General features: G+C 42.8%; 32 non-coding genes across 32 annotated transcripts; all 32 read right to left on the bottom strand.

The window, feature by feature from the left end:
• Positions 1–126: 126 nt before the first annotated feature.
• Positions 127–245, bottom strand: LOC137921240 (5S ribosomal RNA). The gene has a single exon (XR_011107470.1). It is a non-coding gene; the product is annotated as a 5S ribosomal RNA (ribosomal RNA).
• Positions 246–399: 154 nt separating this feature from the next.
• On the bottom strand, positions 400–518 carry LOC137921239 (5S ribosomal RNA). The gene has a single exon (XR_011107469.1). It is a non-coding gene; the product is annotated as a 5S ribosomal RNA (ribosomal RNA).
• A 154-nt stretch (positions 519–672) lies between these two features.
• On the bottom strand, positions 673–791 carry LOC137920562 (5S ribosomal RNA). The gene has a single exon (XR_011106827.1). It is a non-coding gene; the product is annotated as a 5S ribosomal RNA (ribosomal RNA).
• A 154-nt stretch (positions 792–945) lies between these two features.
• On the bottom strand, positions 946–1064 carry LOC137921238 (5S ribosomal RNA). Its single transcript, XR_011107468.1, has one exon. It is a non-coding gene; the product is annotated as a 5S ribosomal RNA (ribosomal RNA).
• A 153-nt stretch (positions 1065–1217) lies between these two features.
• LOC137921237 (5S ribosomal RNA) lies at positions 1218–1336 on the bottom strand. Its single transcript, XR_011107467.1, has one exon. It is a non-coding gene; the product is annotated as a 5S ribosomal RNA (ribosomal RNA).
• Positions 1337–1490: 154 nt separating this feature from the next.
• Positions 1491–1609, bottom strand: LOC137921236 (5S ribosomal RNA). The gene has a single exon (XR_011107466.1). It is a non-coding gene; the product is annotated as a 5S ribosomal RNA (ribosomal RNA).
• A 1900-nt stretch (positions 1610–3509) lies between these two features.
• On the bottom strand, positions 3510–3628 carry LOC137921234 (5S ribosomal RNA). The gene has a single exon (XR_011107464.1). It is a non-coding gene; the product is annotated as a 5S ribosomal RNA (ribosomal RNA).
• Positions 3629–3782: 154 nt separating this feature from the next.
• Positions 3783–3901, bottom strand: LOC137921233 (5S ribosomal RNA). The gene has a single exon (XR_011107463.1). It is a non-coding gene; the product is annotated as a 5S ribosomal RNA (ribosomal RNA).
• A 154-nt stretch (positions 3902–4055) lies between these two features.
• Positions 4056–4174, bottom strand: LOC137921232 (5S ribosomal RNA). Its single transcript, XR_011107462.1, has one exon. It is a non-coding gene; the product is annotated as a 5S ribosomal RNA (ribosomal RNA).
• Positions 4175–4328: 154 nt separating this feature from the next.
• On the bottom strand, positions 4329–4447 carry LOC137921231 (5S ribosomal RNA). The gene has a single exon (XR_011107461.1). It is a non-coding gene; the product is annotated as a 5S ribosomal RNA (ribosomal RNA).
• Positions 4448–4601: 154 nt separating this feature from the next.
• LOC137921230 (5S ribosomal RNA) lies at positions 4602–4720 on the bottom strand. Its single transcript, XR_011107460.1, has one exon. It is a non-coding gene; the product is annotated as a 5S ribosomal RNA (ribosomal RNA).
• Positions 4721–4874: 154 nt separating this feature from the next.
• On the bottom strand, positions 4875–4993 carry LOC137921229 (5S ribosomal RNA). The gene has a single exon (XR_011107459.1). It is a non-coding gene; the product is annotated as a 5S ribosomal RNA (ribosomal RNA).
• A 154-nt stretch (positions 4994–5147) lies between these two features.
• LOC137921228 (5S ribosomal RNA) lies at positions 5148–5266 on the bottom strand. Its single transcript, XR_011107458.1, has one exon. It is a non-coding gene; the product is annotated as a 5S ribosomal RNA (ribosomal RNA).
• A 154-nt stretch (positions 5267–5420) lies between these two features.
• LOC137921227 (5S ribosomal RNA) lies at positions 5421–5539 on the bottom strand. Its single transcript, XR_011107457.1, has one exon. It is a non-coding gene; the product is annotated as a 5S ribosomal RNA (ribosomal RNA).
• A 154-nt stretch (positions 5540–5693) lies between these two features.
• Positions 5694–5812, bottom strand: LOC137921226 (5S ribosomal RNA). Its single transcript, XR_011107456.1, has one exon. It is a non-coding gene; the product is annotated as a 5S ribosomal RNA (ribosomal RNA).
• A 154-nt stretch (positions 5813–5966) lies between these two features.
• LOC137921225 (5S ribosomal RNA) lies at positions 5967–6085 on the bottom strand. The gene has a single exon (XR_011107455.1). It is a non-coding gene; the product is annotated as a 5S ribosomal RNA (ribosomal RNA).
• A 154-nt stretch (positions 6086–6239) lies between these two features.
• On the bottom strand, positions 6240–6358 carry LOC137921223 (5S ribosomal RNA). Its single transcript, XR_011107453.1, has one exon. It is a non-coding gene; the product is annotated as a 5S ribosomal RNA (ribosomal RNA).
• A 154-nt stretch (positions 6359–6512) lies between these two features.
• Positions 6513–6631, bottom strand: LOC137920647 (5S ribosomal RNA). The gene has a single exon (XR_011106908.1). It is a non-coding gene; the product is annotated as a 5S ribosomal RNA (ribosomal RNA).
• Positions 6632–6785: 154 nt separating this feature from the next.
• On the bottom strand, positions 6786–6904 carry LOC137921222 (5S ribosomal RNA). Its single transcript, XR_011107452.1, has one exon. It is a non-coding gene; the product is annotated as a 5S ribosomal RNA (ribosomal RNA).
• Positions 6905–7057: 153 nt separating this feature from the next.
• LOC137921221 (5S ribosomal RNA) lies at positions 7058–7176 on the bottom strand. Its single transcript, XR_011107451.1, has one exon. It is a non-coding gene; the product is annotated as a 5S ribosomal RNA (ribosomal RNA).
• A 154-nt stretch (positions 7177–7330) lies between these two features.
• On the bottom strand, positions 7331–7449 carry LOC137920646 (5S ribosomal RNA). The gene has a single exon (XR_011106907.1). It is a non-coding gene; the product is annotated as a 5S ribosomal RNA (ribosomal RNA).
• Positions 7450–7602: 153 nt separating this feature from the next.
• LOC137921220 (5S ribosomal RNA) lies at positions 7603–7721 on the bottom strand. The gene has a single exon (XR_011107450.1). It is a non-coding gene; the product is annotated as a 5S ribosomal RNA (ribosomal RNA).
• Positions 7722–7875: 154 nt separating this feature from the next.
• Positions 7876–7994, bottom strand: LOC137921219 (5S ribosomal RNA). Its single transcript, XR_011107449.1, has one exon. It is a non-coding gene; the product is annotated as a 5S ribosomal RNA (ribosomal RNA).
• Positions 7995–9894: 1900 nt separating this feature from the next.
• LOC137921218 (5S ribosomal RNA) lies at positions 9895–10013 on the bottom strand. Its single transcript, XR_011107448.1, has one exon. It is a non-coding gene; the product is annotated as a 5S ribosomal RNA (ribosomal RNA).
• A 154-nt stretch (positions 10014–10167) lies between these two features.
• On the bottom strand, positions 10168–10286 carry LOC137921217 (5S ribosomal RNA). The gene has a single exon (XR_011107447.1). It is a non-coding gene; the product is annotated as a 5S ribosomal RNA (ribosomal RNA).
• A 154-nt stretch (positions 10287–10440) lies between these two features.
• Positions 10441–10559, bottom strand: LOC137921216 (5S ribosomal RNA). Its single transcript, XR_011107446.1, has one exon. It is a non-coding gene; the product is annotated as a 5S ribosomal RNA (ribosomal RNA).
• A 154-nt stretch (positions 10560–10713) lies between these two features.
• On the bottom strand, positions 10714–10832 carry LOC137921214 (5S ribosomal RNA). Its single transcript, XR_011107445.1, has one exon. It is a non-coding gene; the product is annotated as a 5S ribosomal RNA (ribosomal RNA).
• Positions 10833–10986: 154 nt separating this feature from the next.
• LOC137921213 (5S ribosomal RNA) lies at positions 10987–11105 on the bottom strand. Its single transcript, XR_011107444.1, has one exon. It is a non-coding gene; the product is annotated as a 5S ribosomal RNA (ribosomal RNA).
• Positions 11106–11259: 154 nt separating this feature from the next.
• LOC137921211 (5S ribosomal RNA) lies at positions 11260–11378 on the bottom strand. Its single transcript, XR_011107442.1, has one exon. It is a non-coding gene; the product is annotated as a 5S ribosomal RNA (ribosomal RNA).
• A 154-nt stretch (positions 11379–11532) lies between these two features.
• Positions 11533–11651, bottom strand: LOC137921210 (5S ribosomal RNA). The gene has a single exon (XR_011107441.1). It is a non-coding gene; the product is annotated as a 5S ribosomal RNA (ribosomal RNA).
• A 154-nt stretch (positions 11652–11805) lies between these two features.
• On the bottom strand, positions 11806–11924 carry LOC137921208 (5S ribosomal RNA). Its single transcript, XR_011107440.1, has one exon. It is a non-coding gene; the product is annotated as a 5S ribosomal RNA (ribosomal RNA).
• Positions 11925–12077: 153 nt separating this feature from the next.
• On the bottom strand, positions 12078–12196 carry LOC137921207 (5S ribosomal RNA). Its single transcript, XR_011107439.1, has one exon. It is a non-coding gene; the product is annotated as a 5S ribosomal RNA (ribosomal RNA).
• Between the last annotated feature and the right edge of the window lie 11 nt (positions 12197–12207).

Here is a 12207-nt window from a genome sequence, read left to right as displayed (position 1 = left end):
AAGACAGTAAAGAGCGCCAGTTTTAACAACGATAAAAATTGACGAATGACATGCAAAACAAAAGTTTATGAATTGAGAATATTGGAGCGCTAAAAGAGGGAACCGCTGAAAGAAAAACGCTAAAAAAGCCAACATCACGCGGTGTTCCCAGGCGGTCACCCATCCAAGTACTGACCGCGCCCGACGTTGCTTAACTTCGGTGATCGGACGAGAACCGGTGTATTCAACGTGGTATGGACGTTGGCGACAGATGGTCTTCGAAACGCAAACGCGAGAGGCGGCATCGGAGAGAAATCTTCATTTTTTTGTTAATAATCTCCTATGAAAAATGGATAAAAGTTTACGGATTGAGAATATTGGAGCGCTAAAAAGGAACCGCCGAAAGAAAAACGCCAAAAAAGCCAACATCACGCGGTGTTCCCAGGCGGTCACCCATCCAAGTACTGACCGCGCCCGACGTTGCTTAACTTCGGTGATCGGACGAGAACCGGTGTATTCAACGTGGTATGGACGTTGGCGACTGATGGTCTTCGAAACGCAAACGCAAGAGGCGACATCGGAGAGAAATCTTCATTTTTTTGTTAATAATCTCCTTTGAAAAATGGACAAAAGTTTATGGATTGAGAATACAGGAGCGCTAAAAAGGAACCGCCGAAAGAAAAACGCCAAAAAAGCCAACATCACGCGGTGTTCCCAGGCGGTCACCCATCCAAGTACTGACCGCGCCCGACGTTGCTTAACTTCGGTGATCAGACGAGAACCGGTGTATTCAACGTGGTATGGACGTTGGCGACAGATGGTCTTCGAAACGCAAACGCGAGAGGCGACATCGGAGAGAAATCTTCATTTTTTTATTAATAATCTCCTTTGAAAAATGGACAAAAGTTTATGGATTGAGAATACAGGAGCGCTAAAAAGGAACCGCCGAAAGAAAAACGCCAAAAAAGCCAACATCACGCGGTGTTCCCAGGCGGTCACCCATCCAAGTACTGACCGCGCCCGACGTTGCTTAACTTCGGTGATCGGACGAGAACCGGTGTATTCAACGTGGTATGGACGTTGGCGACAGATGGTCTTCGAAACGCAAACGCGAGAGGCGACATCGGAGAGAAATCTTCATTTTTTTATTAATAATCTCCTTTGAAAAATGGATAAAAGTTTATGGATTGAGAATACAGGAGCGCTAAAAAGGAACCGCCGAAAAAAAACGCCAAAAAAGCCAACATCACGCGGTGTTCCCAGGCGGTCACCCATCCAAGTACTGACCGCGCCCGACGTTGCTTAACTTCGGTGATCGGACGAGAACCGGTGTATTCAACGTGGTATGGACGTTGGCGACTGATGGTCTTCGAAACGCAAACGCGAGAGGCGACATCGGAGAGAAATCTTCATTTTTTTGTTAAAAATCTCCTATGAAAAATGGATAAAAGTTTACGGATTGAGAATATTGGAGCGCTAAAAAGGAACCGCCGAAAGAAAAACGCCAAAAAAGCCAACATCACGCGGTGTTCCCAGGCGGTCACCCATCCAAGTACTGACCGCGCCCGACGTTGCTTAACTTCGGTGATCGGACGAGAACCGGTGTATTCAACGTGGTATGGACGTTGGCGACCGTTCGTCTTCGATGCGCAAACACCATCTTGGTGATCTTCGAAACCGAATCCTAATTCTCTGTTATGTCTTTGTTATTTTCTTCAATATTTTTTTTTCAACGTCCACACTAAATAGATAAATCGGCGGAAATTGCATTACATAATAATGGCTACTGCTTGGTCTCAGAGATCTTTCCTTGTGAAGATTTGTACTTCATCGTCCACTCACATACAATACTTACCAGTGTATCGTATGTGCCTTTCGTTGTATAACAAATTTGAAAACTAAGTCGACATCTTCAGTATTTCCTTTGCGAAGTTAAACAATGTTTGTTACTATAATACATACTATGCCGCATGTACACGTCATAACAATGAACACATTCATAACACAGCTTTACACAAGTAGAGCCCTTTGCTACGTGCGAGCGTCATCGTGAAACTGGTACGCGCTCTACCAGCCTTATTCTTAGTTTTTAAGTTCACAGATTCTTCCGCTCCGTGAACTCAGCTCCGATGAAGCTGTCTTCGAGCTAAGAGCAATAACATCAACATAGAATAAGCATACAATGCAGTTTCATTTTTATTTTCAAGCCGTTACTATTGTTCAATTAAACTTATTATTATCTACAAAAGGTTTGGAATATATTTTGGTTGTAAGAGAGTGATCGACACATATATATATAATACGCCAATACCTCACCTTGCGTCGTAGTTAGGTTCCAAAAAAACACGACGCAAATTGAAACGCCGCAAAGTGAATTAAGATTTTCTATAGCAAACCACATAAAGATCGAAGATAGGTTCCAGGGTCACGAAAATACTACTTTTTAAAAAGAAAATTGAACAAAGTGAACATTTAAAAAACAAAAATAACATAACTCTGCCAATTAAATAAATTGTAATAATATTTACCTTTTTGATAACCAGAAACAACGCGTAAAAATTTATATTAATTTATTATTCTCTTTTAAAATAAGCACAACACACTACTTAATTAAAACTGAACTTTTAAAATTAGCAAAACAAAGTGAAAATAAAACTGTATTCAAATTGCGTTGATTTTTGGTTAGAAAGAGAATCCCCGAGTTTTGATGGCGTAATGCAATTAAAAACAAAAGTGTTGCCATCTTTTAAAAAATAAAATTAAATTAAATTAAAAAAAAACGACGCAAAGCGAAGTATTGGTGTACTCTTCAGCTTTAATAAAAGTTCTTTTCGCATCGAGTAGGCAACCTGCCCACGTTTTTTTCTTTTGTATTTATCTACGTTAAACTCGATATTATGTATAACTAGCTGATCCCGAAAATGTTGTTTTGCAAAAAAAATATTTTTAATTTTCAATTTAATAATAAGGGTTGATCGTAGAGGGGTAAAAATTTAGGGTTGTATGGTATTTATTTGGCGAAGAAGAGCGCCATCTACAGGGAAAATATTGAAATGGCAGAGTAACGACAGCGGACTCATCTAAATGCTACGAGATGGCAGTGTGATCGGCCTGAAAAAATCACCTTTTGTTACTAGAAAATAAAAACACAAAATATTAATAATTTGAATTGTTATCATAAAAAATAACCTGAACGCAATTGAAAACAATAAATAGTCAAGTAAGAAAGCGATCCTTCTTAAAGGTTTTTCCATGTATAAAGTATGATTAAGAAAATTGGTTACAGTATTTTAAAAAGATTTTGAAGGTGAAATCAACTTGGGTTTTATTTTGTGCTATAATAGTTCACATCGTGAACAAAAAAGGAGTCGTGTATCAAAATATTACAAAATTAGGCTAAGTATAAGACAGTAAAGAGCGCCAGTTTTAACAACGATAAAAATTGACGAATGACATGCAAAACAAAAGTTTATGAATTGAGAATATTGGAGCGCTAAAAGAGGGAACCGCTGAAAGAAAAACGCTAAAAAAGCCAACATCACGCGGTGTTCCCAGGCGGTCACCCATCCAAGTACTGACCGCGCCCGACGTTGCTTAACTTCGGTGATCGGACGAGAACCGGTGTATTCAACGTGGTATGGACGTTGGCGACAGATGGTCTTCGAAACGCAAACGCGAGAGGCGGCATCGGAGAGAAATCTTCATTTTTTTGTTAATAATCTCCTATGAAAAATGGATAAAAGTTTACGGATTGAGAATATTGGAGCGCTAAAAAGGAACCGCCGAAAGAAAAACGCCAAAAAAGCCAACATCACGCGGTGTTCCCAGGCGGTCACCCATCCAAGTACTGACCGCGCCCGACGTTGCTTAACTTCGGTGATCGGACGAGAACCGGTGTATTCAACGTGGTATGGACGTTGGCGACTGATGGTCTTCGAAACGCAAACGCGAGAGGCGACATCGGAGAGAAATCTTCATTTTTTTGTTAATAATCTCCTATGAAAAATGGATAAAAGTTTACGGATTGAGAATATTGGAGCGCTAAAAAGGAACCGCCGAAAGAAAAACGCCAAAAAAGCCAACATCACGCGGTGTTCCCAGGCGGTCACCCATCCAAGTACTGACCGCGCCCGACGTTGCTTAACTTCGGTGATCGGACGAGAACCGGTGTATTCAACGTGGTATGGACGTTGGCGACTGATGGTCTTCGAAACGCAAACGCGAGAGGCGACATCGGAGAGAAATCTTCATTTTTTTGTTAATAATCTCCTATGAAAAATGGATAAAAGTTTACGGATTGAGAATATTGGAGCGCTAAAAAGGAACCGCCGAAAGAAAAACGCCAAAAAAGCCAACATCACGCGGTGTTCCCAGGCGGTCACCCATCCAAGTACTGACCGCGCCCGACGTTGCTTAACTTCGGTGATCGGACGAGAACCGGTGTATTCAACGTGGTATGGACGTTGGCGACTGATGGTCTTCGAAACGCAAACGCGAGAGGCGACATCGGAGAGAAATCTTCATTTTTTTGTTAATTATCTCCTATGAAAAATGGATAAAAGTTTACGGATTGAGAATATTGGAGCGCTAAAAAGGAACCGCCGAAAGAAAAACGCCAAAAAAGCCAACATCACGCGGTGTTCCCAGGCGGTCACCCATCCAAGTACTGACCGCGCCCGACGTTGCTTAACTTCGGTGATCGGACGAGAACCGGTGTATTCAACGTGGTATGGACGTTGGCGACTGATGGTCTTCGAAACGCAAACGCGAGAGGCGACATCGGAGAGAAATCTTCATTTTTTTGTTAATAATCTCCTATGAAAAATGGATAAAAGTTTACGGATTGAGAATATTGGAGCGCTAAAAAGGAACCGCCGAAAGAAAAACGCCAAAAAAGCCAACATCACGCGGTGTTCCCAGGCGGTCACCCATCCAAGTACTGACCGCGCCCGACGTTGCTTAACTTCGGTGATCGGACGAGAACCGGTGTATTCAACGTGGTATGGACGTTGGCGACTGATGGTCTTCGAAACGCAAACGCGAGAGGCGACATCGGAGAGAAATCTTCATTTTTTTGTTAATAATCTCCTATGAAAAATGGATAAAAGTTTACGGATTGAGAATATTGGAGCGCTAAAAAGGAACCGCCGAAAGAAAAACGCCAAAAAAGCCAACATCACGCGGTGTTCCCAGGCGGTCACCCATCCAAGTACTGACCGCGCCCGACGTTGCTTAACTTCGGTGATCGGACGAGAACCGGTGTATTCAACGTGGTATGGACGTTGGCGACTGATGGTCTTCGAAACGCAAACGCGAGAGGCGACATCGGAGAGAAATCTTCATTTTTTTGTTAATTATCTCCTATGAAAAATGGATAAAAGTTTACGGATTGAGAATATTGGAGCGCTAAAAAGGAACCGCCGAAAGAAAAACGCCAAAAAAGCCAACATCACGCGGTGTTCCCAGGCGGTCACCCATCCAAGTACTGACCGCGCCCGACGTTGCTTAACTTCGGTGATCGGACGAGAACCGGTGTATTCAACGTGGTATGGACGTTGGCGACTGATGGTCTTCGAAACGCAAACGCGAGAGGCGACATCGGAGAGAAATCTTCATTTTTTTGTTAATAATCTCCTATGAAAAATGGATAAAAGTTTACGGATTGAGAATATTGGAGCGCTAAAAAGGAACCGCCGAAAGAAAAACGCCAAAAAAGCCAACATCACGCGGTGTTCCCAGGCGGTCACCCATCCAAGTACTGACCGCGCCCGACGTTGCTTAACTTCGGTGATCGGACGAGAACCGGTGTATTCAACGTGGTATGGACGTTGGCGACTGATGGTCTTCGAAACGCAAACGCGAGAGGCGACATCGGAGAGAAATCTTCATTTTTTTGTTAATAATCTCCTATGAAAAATGGATAAAAGTTTACGGATTGAGAATATTGGAGCGCTAAAAAGGAACCGCCGAAAGAAAAACGCCAAAAAAGCCAACATCACGCGGTGTTCCCAGGCGGTCACCCATCCAAGTACTGACCGCGCCCGACGTTGCTTAACTTCGGTGATCGGACGAGAACCGGTGTATTCAACGTGGTATGGACGTTGGCGACTGATGGTCTTCGAAACGCAAACGCGAGAGGCGACATCGGAGAGAAATCTTCATTTTTTTGTTAATTATCTCCTATGAAAAATGGATAAAAGTTTACGGATTGAGAATATTGGAGCGCTAAAAAGGAACCGCCGAAAGAAAAACGCCAAAAAAGCCAACATCACGCGGTGTTCCCAGGCGGTCACCCATCCAAGTACTGACCGCGCCCGACGTTGCTTAACTTCGGTGATCGGACGAGAACCGGTGTATTCAACGTGGTATGGACGTTGGCGACTGATGGTCTTCGAAACGCAAACGCGAGAGGCGACATCGGAGAGAAATCTTCATTTTTTTGTTAATTATCTCCTATGAAAAATGGATAAAAGTTTACGGATTGAGAATATTGGAGCGCTAAAAAGGAACCGCCGAAAGAAAAACGCCAAAAAAGCCAACATCACGCAGTGTTCCCAGGCGGTCACCCATCCAAGTACTGACCGCGCCCGACGTTGCTTAACTTCGGTGATCGGACGAGAACCGGTGTATTCAACGTGGTATGGACGTTGGCGACTAATGGTCTTCGAAACGCAAACGCGAGAGGCGACATCGAAGAGAAATCTTCATTTTTTTGTTAATAATCTCCTATGAAAAATGGATAAAAGTTTACGGATTGAGAATATTGGAGTGCTAAAAAGGAACCGCCGAAAGAAAAACGCCAAAAAAGCCAACATCACGCGGTGTTCCCAGGCGGTCACCCATCCAAGTACTGACCGCGCCCGACGTTGCTTAACTTCGGTGATCGGACGAGAACCGGTGTATTCAACGTGGTATGGACGTTGGCGACTGATGGTCTTCGAAACGTAAACGCGAGAGGCGACATCGGAGAGAAATCTTCATTTTTTTGGTAATAATCTCCTATAAAAATGGATAAAACTTTATGGATTGAGAATGTTGGAGCGCTAAAAGGGAACCGCCGAAAGAAAAACGCCAAAAAAGCCAACATCACGCGGTGTTCCCAGGCGGTCACCCATCCAAGTACTGACCGCGCCCGACGTTGCTTAACTTCGGTGATCGGACGAGAACCGGTGTATTCAACGTGGTATGGACGTTGGCGACTGATGGTCTTCGAAACGCAAACGCGAGAGGCGACATCGGAGAGAAATCTTCATTTTTTTGTTAATTATCTCCTATGAAAAATGGATAAAAGTTTACGGATTGAGAATATTGGAGCGCTAAAAAGGAACCGCCGAAAGAAAAACGCCAAAAAAGCCAACATCACGCAGTGTTCCCAGGCGGTCACCCATCCAAGTACTGACCGCGCCCGACGTTGCTTAACTTCGGTGATCGGACGAGAACCGGTGTATTCAACGTGGTATGGACGTTGGCGACAGATGGTCTTCGAAACGCAAACGCGAGAGGCGACATCGGAGAGAAATCTTCATTTTTTTATTAATAATCTCCTTTGAAAAATGGATAAAAGTTTATGGATTGAGAATACAGGAGCGCTAAAAAGGAACCGCCGAAAAAAAACGCCAAAAAAGCCAACATCACGCGGTGTTCCCAGGCGGTCACCCATCCAAGTACTGACCGCGCCCGACGTTGCTTAACTTCGGTGATCGGACGAGAACCGGTGTATTCAACGTGGTATGGACGTTGGCGACTGATGGTCTTCGAAACGCAAACGCGAGAGGCGACATCGGAGAGAAATCTTCATTTTTTTGTTAAAAATCTCCTATGAAAAATGGATAAAAGTTTACGGATTGAGAATATTGGAGCGCTAAAAAGGAACCGCCGAAAGAAAAACGCCAAAAAAGCCAACATCACGCGGTGTTCCCAGGCGGTCACCCATCCAAGTACTGACCGCGCCCGACGTTGCTTAACTTCGGTGATCGGACGAGAACCGGTGTATTCAACGTGGTATGGACGTTGGCGACCGTTCGTCTTCGATGCGCAAACACCATCTTGGTGATCTTCGAAACCGAATCCTAATTCTCTGTTATGTCTTTGTTATTTTCTTCAATATTTTTTTTTCAACGTCCACACTAAATAGATAAATCGGCGGAAATTGCATTACATAATAATGGCTACTGCTTGGTCTCAGAGATCTTTCCTTGTGAAGATTTGTACTTCATCGTCCACTCACATACAATACTTACCAGTGTATCGTATGTGCCTTTCGTTGTATAACAAATTTGAAAACTAAGTCGACATCTTCAGTATTTCCTTTGCGAAGTTAAACAATGTTTGTTACTATAATACATACTATGCCGCATGTACACGTCATAACAATGAACACATTCATAACACAGCTTTACACAAGTAGAGCCCTTTGCTACGTGCGAGCGTCATCGTGAAACTGGTACGCGCTCTACCAGCCTTATTCTTAGTTTTTAAGTTCACAGATTCTTCCGCTCCGTGAACTCAGCTCCGATGAAGCTGTCTTCGAGCTAAGAGCAATAACATCAACATAGAATAAGCATACAATGCAGTTTCATTTTTATTTTCAAGCCGTTACTATTGTTCAATTAAACTTATTATTATCTACAAAAGGTTTGGAATATATTTTGGTTGTAAGAGAGTGATCGACACATATATATATAATACGCCAATACCTCACCTTGCGTCGTAGTTAGGTTCCAAAAAAACACGACGCAAATTGAAACGCCGCAAAGTGAATTAAGATTTTCTATAGCAAACCACATAAAGATCGAAGATAGGTTCCAGGGTCACGAAAATACTACTTTTTAAAAAGAAAATTGAACAAAGTGAACATTTAAAAAACAAAAATAACATAACTCTGCCAATTAAATAAATTGTAATAATATTTACCTTTTTGATAACCAGAAACAACGCGTAAAAATTTATATTAATTTATTATTCTCTTTTAAAATAAGCACAACACACTACTTAATTAAAACTGAACTTTTAAAATTAGCAAAACAAAGTGAAAATAAAACTGTATTCAAATTGCGTTGATTTTTGGTTAGAAAGAGAATCCCCGAGTTTTGATGGCGTAATGCAATTAAAAACAAAAGTGTTGCCATCTTTTAAAAAATAAAATTAAATTAAATTAAAAAAAAACGACGCAAAGCGAAGTATTGGTGTACTCTTCAGCTTTAATAAAAGTTCTTTTCGCATCGAGTAGGCAACCTGCCCACGTTTTTTTCTTTTGTATTTATCTACGTTAAACTCGATATTATGTATAACTAGCTGATCCCGAAAATGTTGTTTTGCAAAAAAAATATTTTTAATTTTCAATTTAATAATAAGGGTTGATCGTAGAGGGGTAAAAATTTAGGGTTGTATGGTATTTATTTGGCGAAGAAGAGCGCCATCTACAGGGAAAATATTGAAATGGCAGAGTAACGACAGCGGACTCATCTAAATGCTACGAGATGGCAGTGTGATCGGCCTGAAAAAATCACCTTTTGTTACTAGAAAATAAAAACACAAAATATTAATAATTTGAATTGTTATCATAAAAAATAACCTGAACGCAATTGAAAACAATAAATAGTCAAGTAAGAAAGCGATCCTTCTTAAAGGTTTTTCCATGTATAAAGTATGATTAAGAAAATTGGTTACAGTATTTTAAAAAGATTTTGAAGGTGAAATCAACTTGGGTTTTATTTTGTGCTATAATAGTTCACATCGTGAACAAAAAAGGAGTCGTGTATCAAAATATTACAAAATTAGGCTAAGTATAAGACAGTAAAGAGCGCCAGTTTTAACAACGATAAAAATTGACGAATGACATGCAAAACAAAAGTTTATGAATTGAGAATATTGGAGCGCTAAAAGAGGGAACCGCTGAAAGAAAAACGCTAAAAAAGCCAACATCACGCGGTGTTCCCAGGCGGTCACCCATCCAAGTACTGACCGCGCCCGACGTTGCTTAACTTCGGTGATCGGACGAGAACCGGTGTATTCAACGTGGTATGGACGTTGGCGACAGATGGTCTTCGAAACGCAAACGCGAGAGGCGGCATCGGAGAGAAATCTTCATTTTTTTGTTAATAATCTCCTATGAAAAATGGATAAAAGTTTACGGATTGAGAATATTGGAGCGCTAAAAAGGAACCGCCGAAAGAAAAACGCCAAAAAAGCCAACATCACGCGGTGTTCCCAGGCGGTCACCCATCCAAGTACTGACCGCGCCCGACGTTGCTTAACTTCGGTGATCGGACGAGAACCGGTGTATTCAACGTGGTATGGACGTTGGCGACTGATGGTCTTCGAAACGCAAACGCGAGAGGCGACATCGGAGAGAAATCTTCATTTTTTTGTTAATAATCTCCTATGAAAAATGGATAAAAGTTTACGGATTGAGAATATTGGAGCGCTAAAAAGGAACCGCCGAAAGAAAAACGCCAAAAAAGCCAACATCACGCGGTGTTCCCAGGCGGTCACCCATCCAAGTACTGACCGCGCCCGACGTTGCTTAACTTCGGTGATCGGACGAGAACCGGTGTATTCAACGTGGTATGGACGTTGGCGACTGATGGTCTTCGAAACGCAAACGCGAGAGGCGACATCGGAGAGAAATCTTCATTTTTTTGTTAATAATCTCCTATGAAAAATGGATAAAAGTTTACGGATTGAGAATATTGGAGCGCTAAAAAGGAACCGCCGAAAGAAAAACGCCAAAAAAGCCAACATCACGCGGTGTTCCCAGGCGGTCACCCATCCAAGTACTGACCGCGCCCGACGTTGCTTAACTTCGGTGATCGGACGAGAACCGGTGTATTCAACGTGGTATGGACGTTGGCGACTGATGGTCTTCGAAACGCAAACGCGAGAGGCGACATCGGAGAGAAATCTTCATTTTTTTGTTAATTATCTCCTATGAAAAATGGATAAAAGTTTACGGATTGAGAATATTGGAGCGCTAAAAAGGAACCGCCGAAAGAAAAACGCCAAAAAAGCCAACATCACGCGGTGTTCCCAGGCGGTCACCCATCCAAGTACTGACCGCGCCCGACGTTGCTTAACTTCGGTGATCGGACGAGAACCGGTGTATTCAACGTGGTATGGACGTTGGCGACTGATGGTCTTCGAAACGCAAACGCGAGAGGCGACATCGGAGAGAAATCTTCATTTTTTTGTTAATAATCTCCTATGAAAAATGGATAAAAGTTTACGGATTGAGAATATTGGAGCGCTAAAAAGGAACCGCCGAAAGAAAAACGCCAAAAAAGCCAACATCACGCGGTGTTCCCAGGCGGTCACCCATCCAAGTACTGACCGCGCCCGACGTTGCTTAACTTCGGTGATCGGACGAGAACCGGTGTATTCAACGTGGTATGGACGTTGGCGACTGATGGTCTTCGAAACGCAAACGCGAGAGGCGACATCGGAGAGAAATCTTCATTTTTTTGTTAATTATCTCCTATGAAAAATGGATAAAAGTTTACGGATTGAGAATATTGGAGCGCTAAAAAGGAACCGCCGAAAGAAAAACGCCAAAAAAGCCAACATCACGCGGTGTTCCCAGGCGGTCACCCATCCAAGTACTGACCGCGCCCGACGTTGCTTAACTTCGGTGATCGGACGAGAACCGGTGTATTCAACGTGGTATGGACGTTGGCGACTGATGGTCTTCGAAACGCAAACGCGAGAGGCGACATCGGAGAGAAATCTTCATTTTTTTGTTAATTATCTCCTATGAAAAATGGATAAAAGTTTACGGATTGAGAATATTGGAGCGCTAAAAAGGAACCGCCGAAAGAAAAACGCCAAAAAAGCCAACATCACGCGGTGTTCCCAGGCGGTCACCCATCCAAGTACTGACCGCGCCCGACGTTGCTTAACTTCGGTGATCGGACGAGAACCGGTGTATTCAACGTGGTATGGACGTTGGCGACTGATGGTCTTCGAAACGTAAACGCGAGAGGCGACATCGGAGAGAAATCTTCATTTTTTTGGTAATAATCTCCTATAAAAATGGATAAAACTTTATGGATTGAGAATGTTGGAGCGCTAAAAGGGAACCGCCGAAAGAAAAACGCCAAAAAAGCCAACATCACGCGGTGTTCCCAGGCGGTCACCCATCCAAGTACTGACCGCGCCCGACGTTGCTTAACTTCGGTGATCGGACGAGAACCGGTGTATTCAACGTGGTATGGACGTTGGCGACTGATGGTC

Source organism: Battus philenor, unplaced genomic scaffold (genome assembly GCF_028537555.1).
Source record: "Battus philenor isolate CCGP_79_NKW_IND1 unplaced genomic scaffold, ilBatPhil1.0.hap1 SCAF_18, whole genome shotgun sequence".
NCBI lineage: Eukaryota > Metazoa > Arthropoda > Insecta > Lepidoptera > Papilionidae > Battus > Battus philenor.
This window is presented reverse-complemented; position numbering and strand designations above follow the sequence as displayed.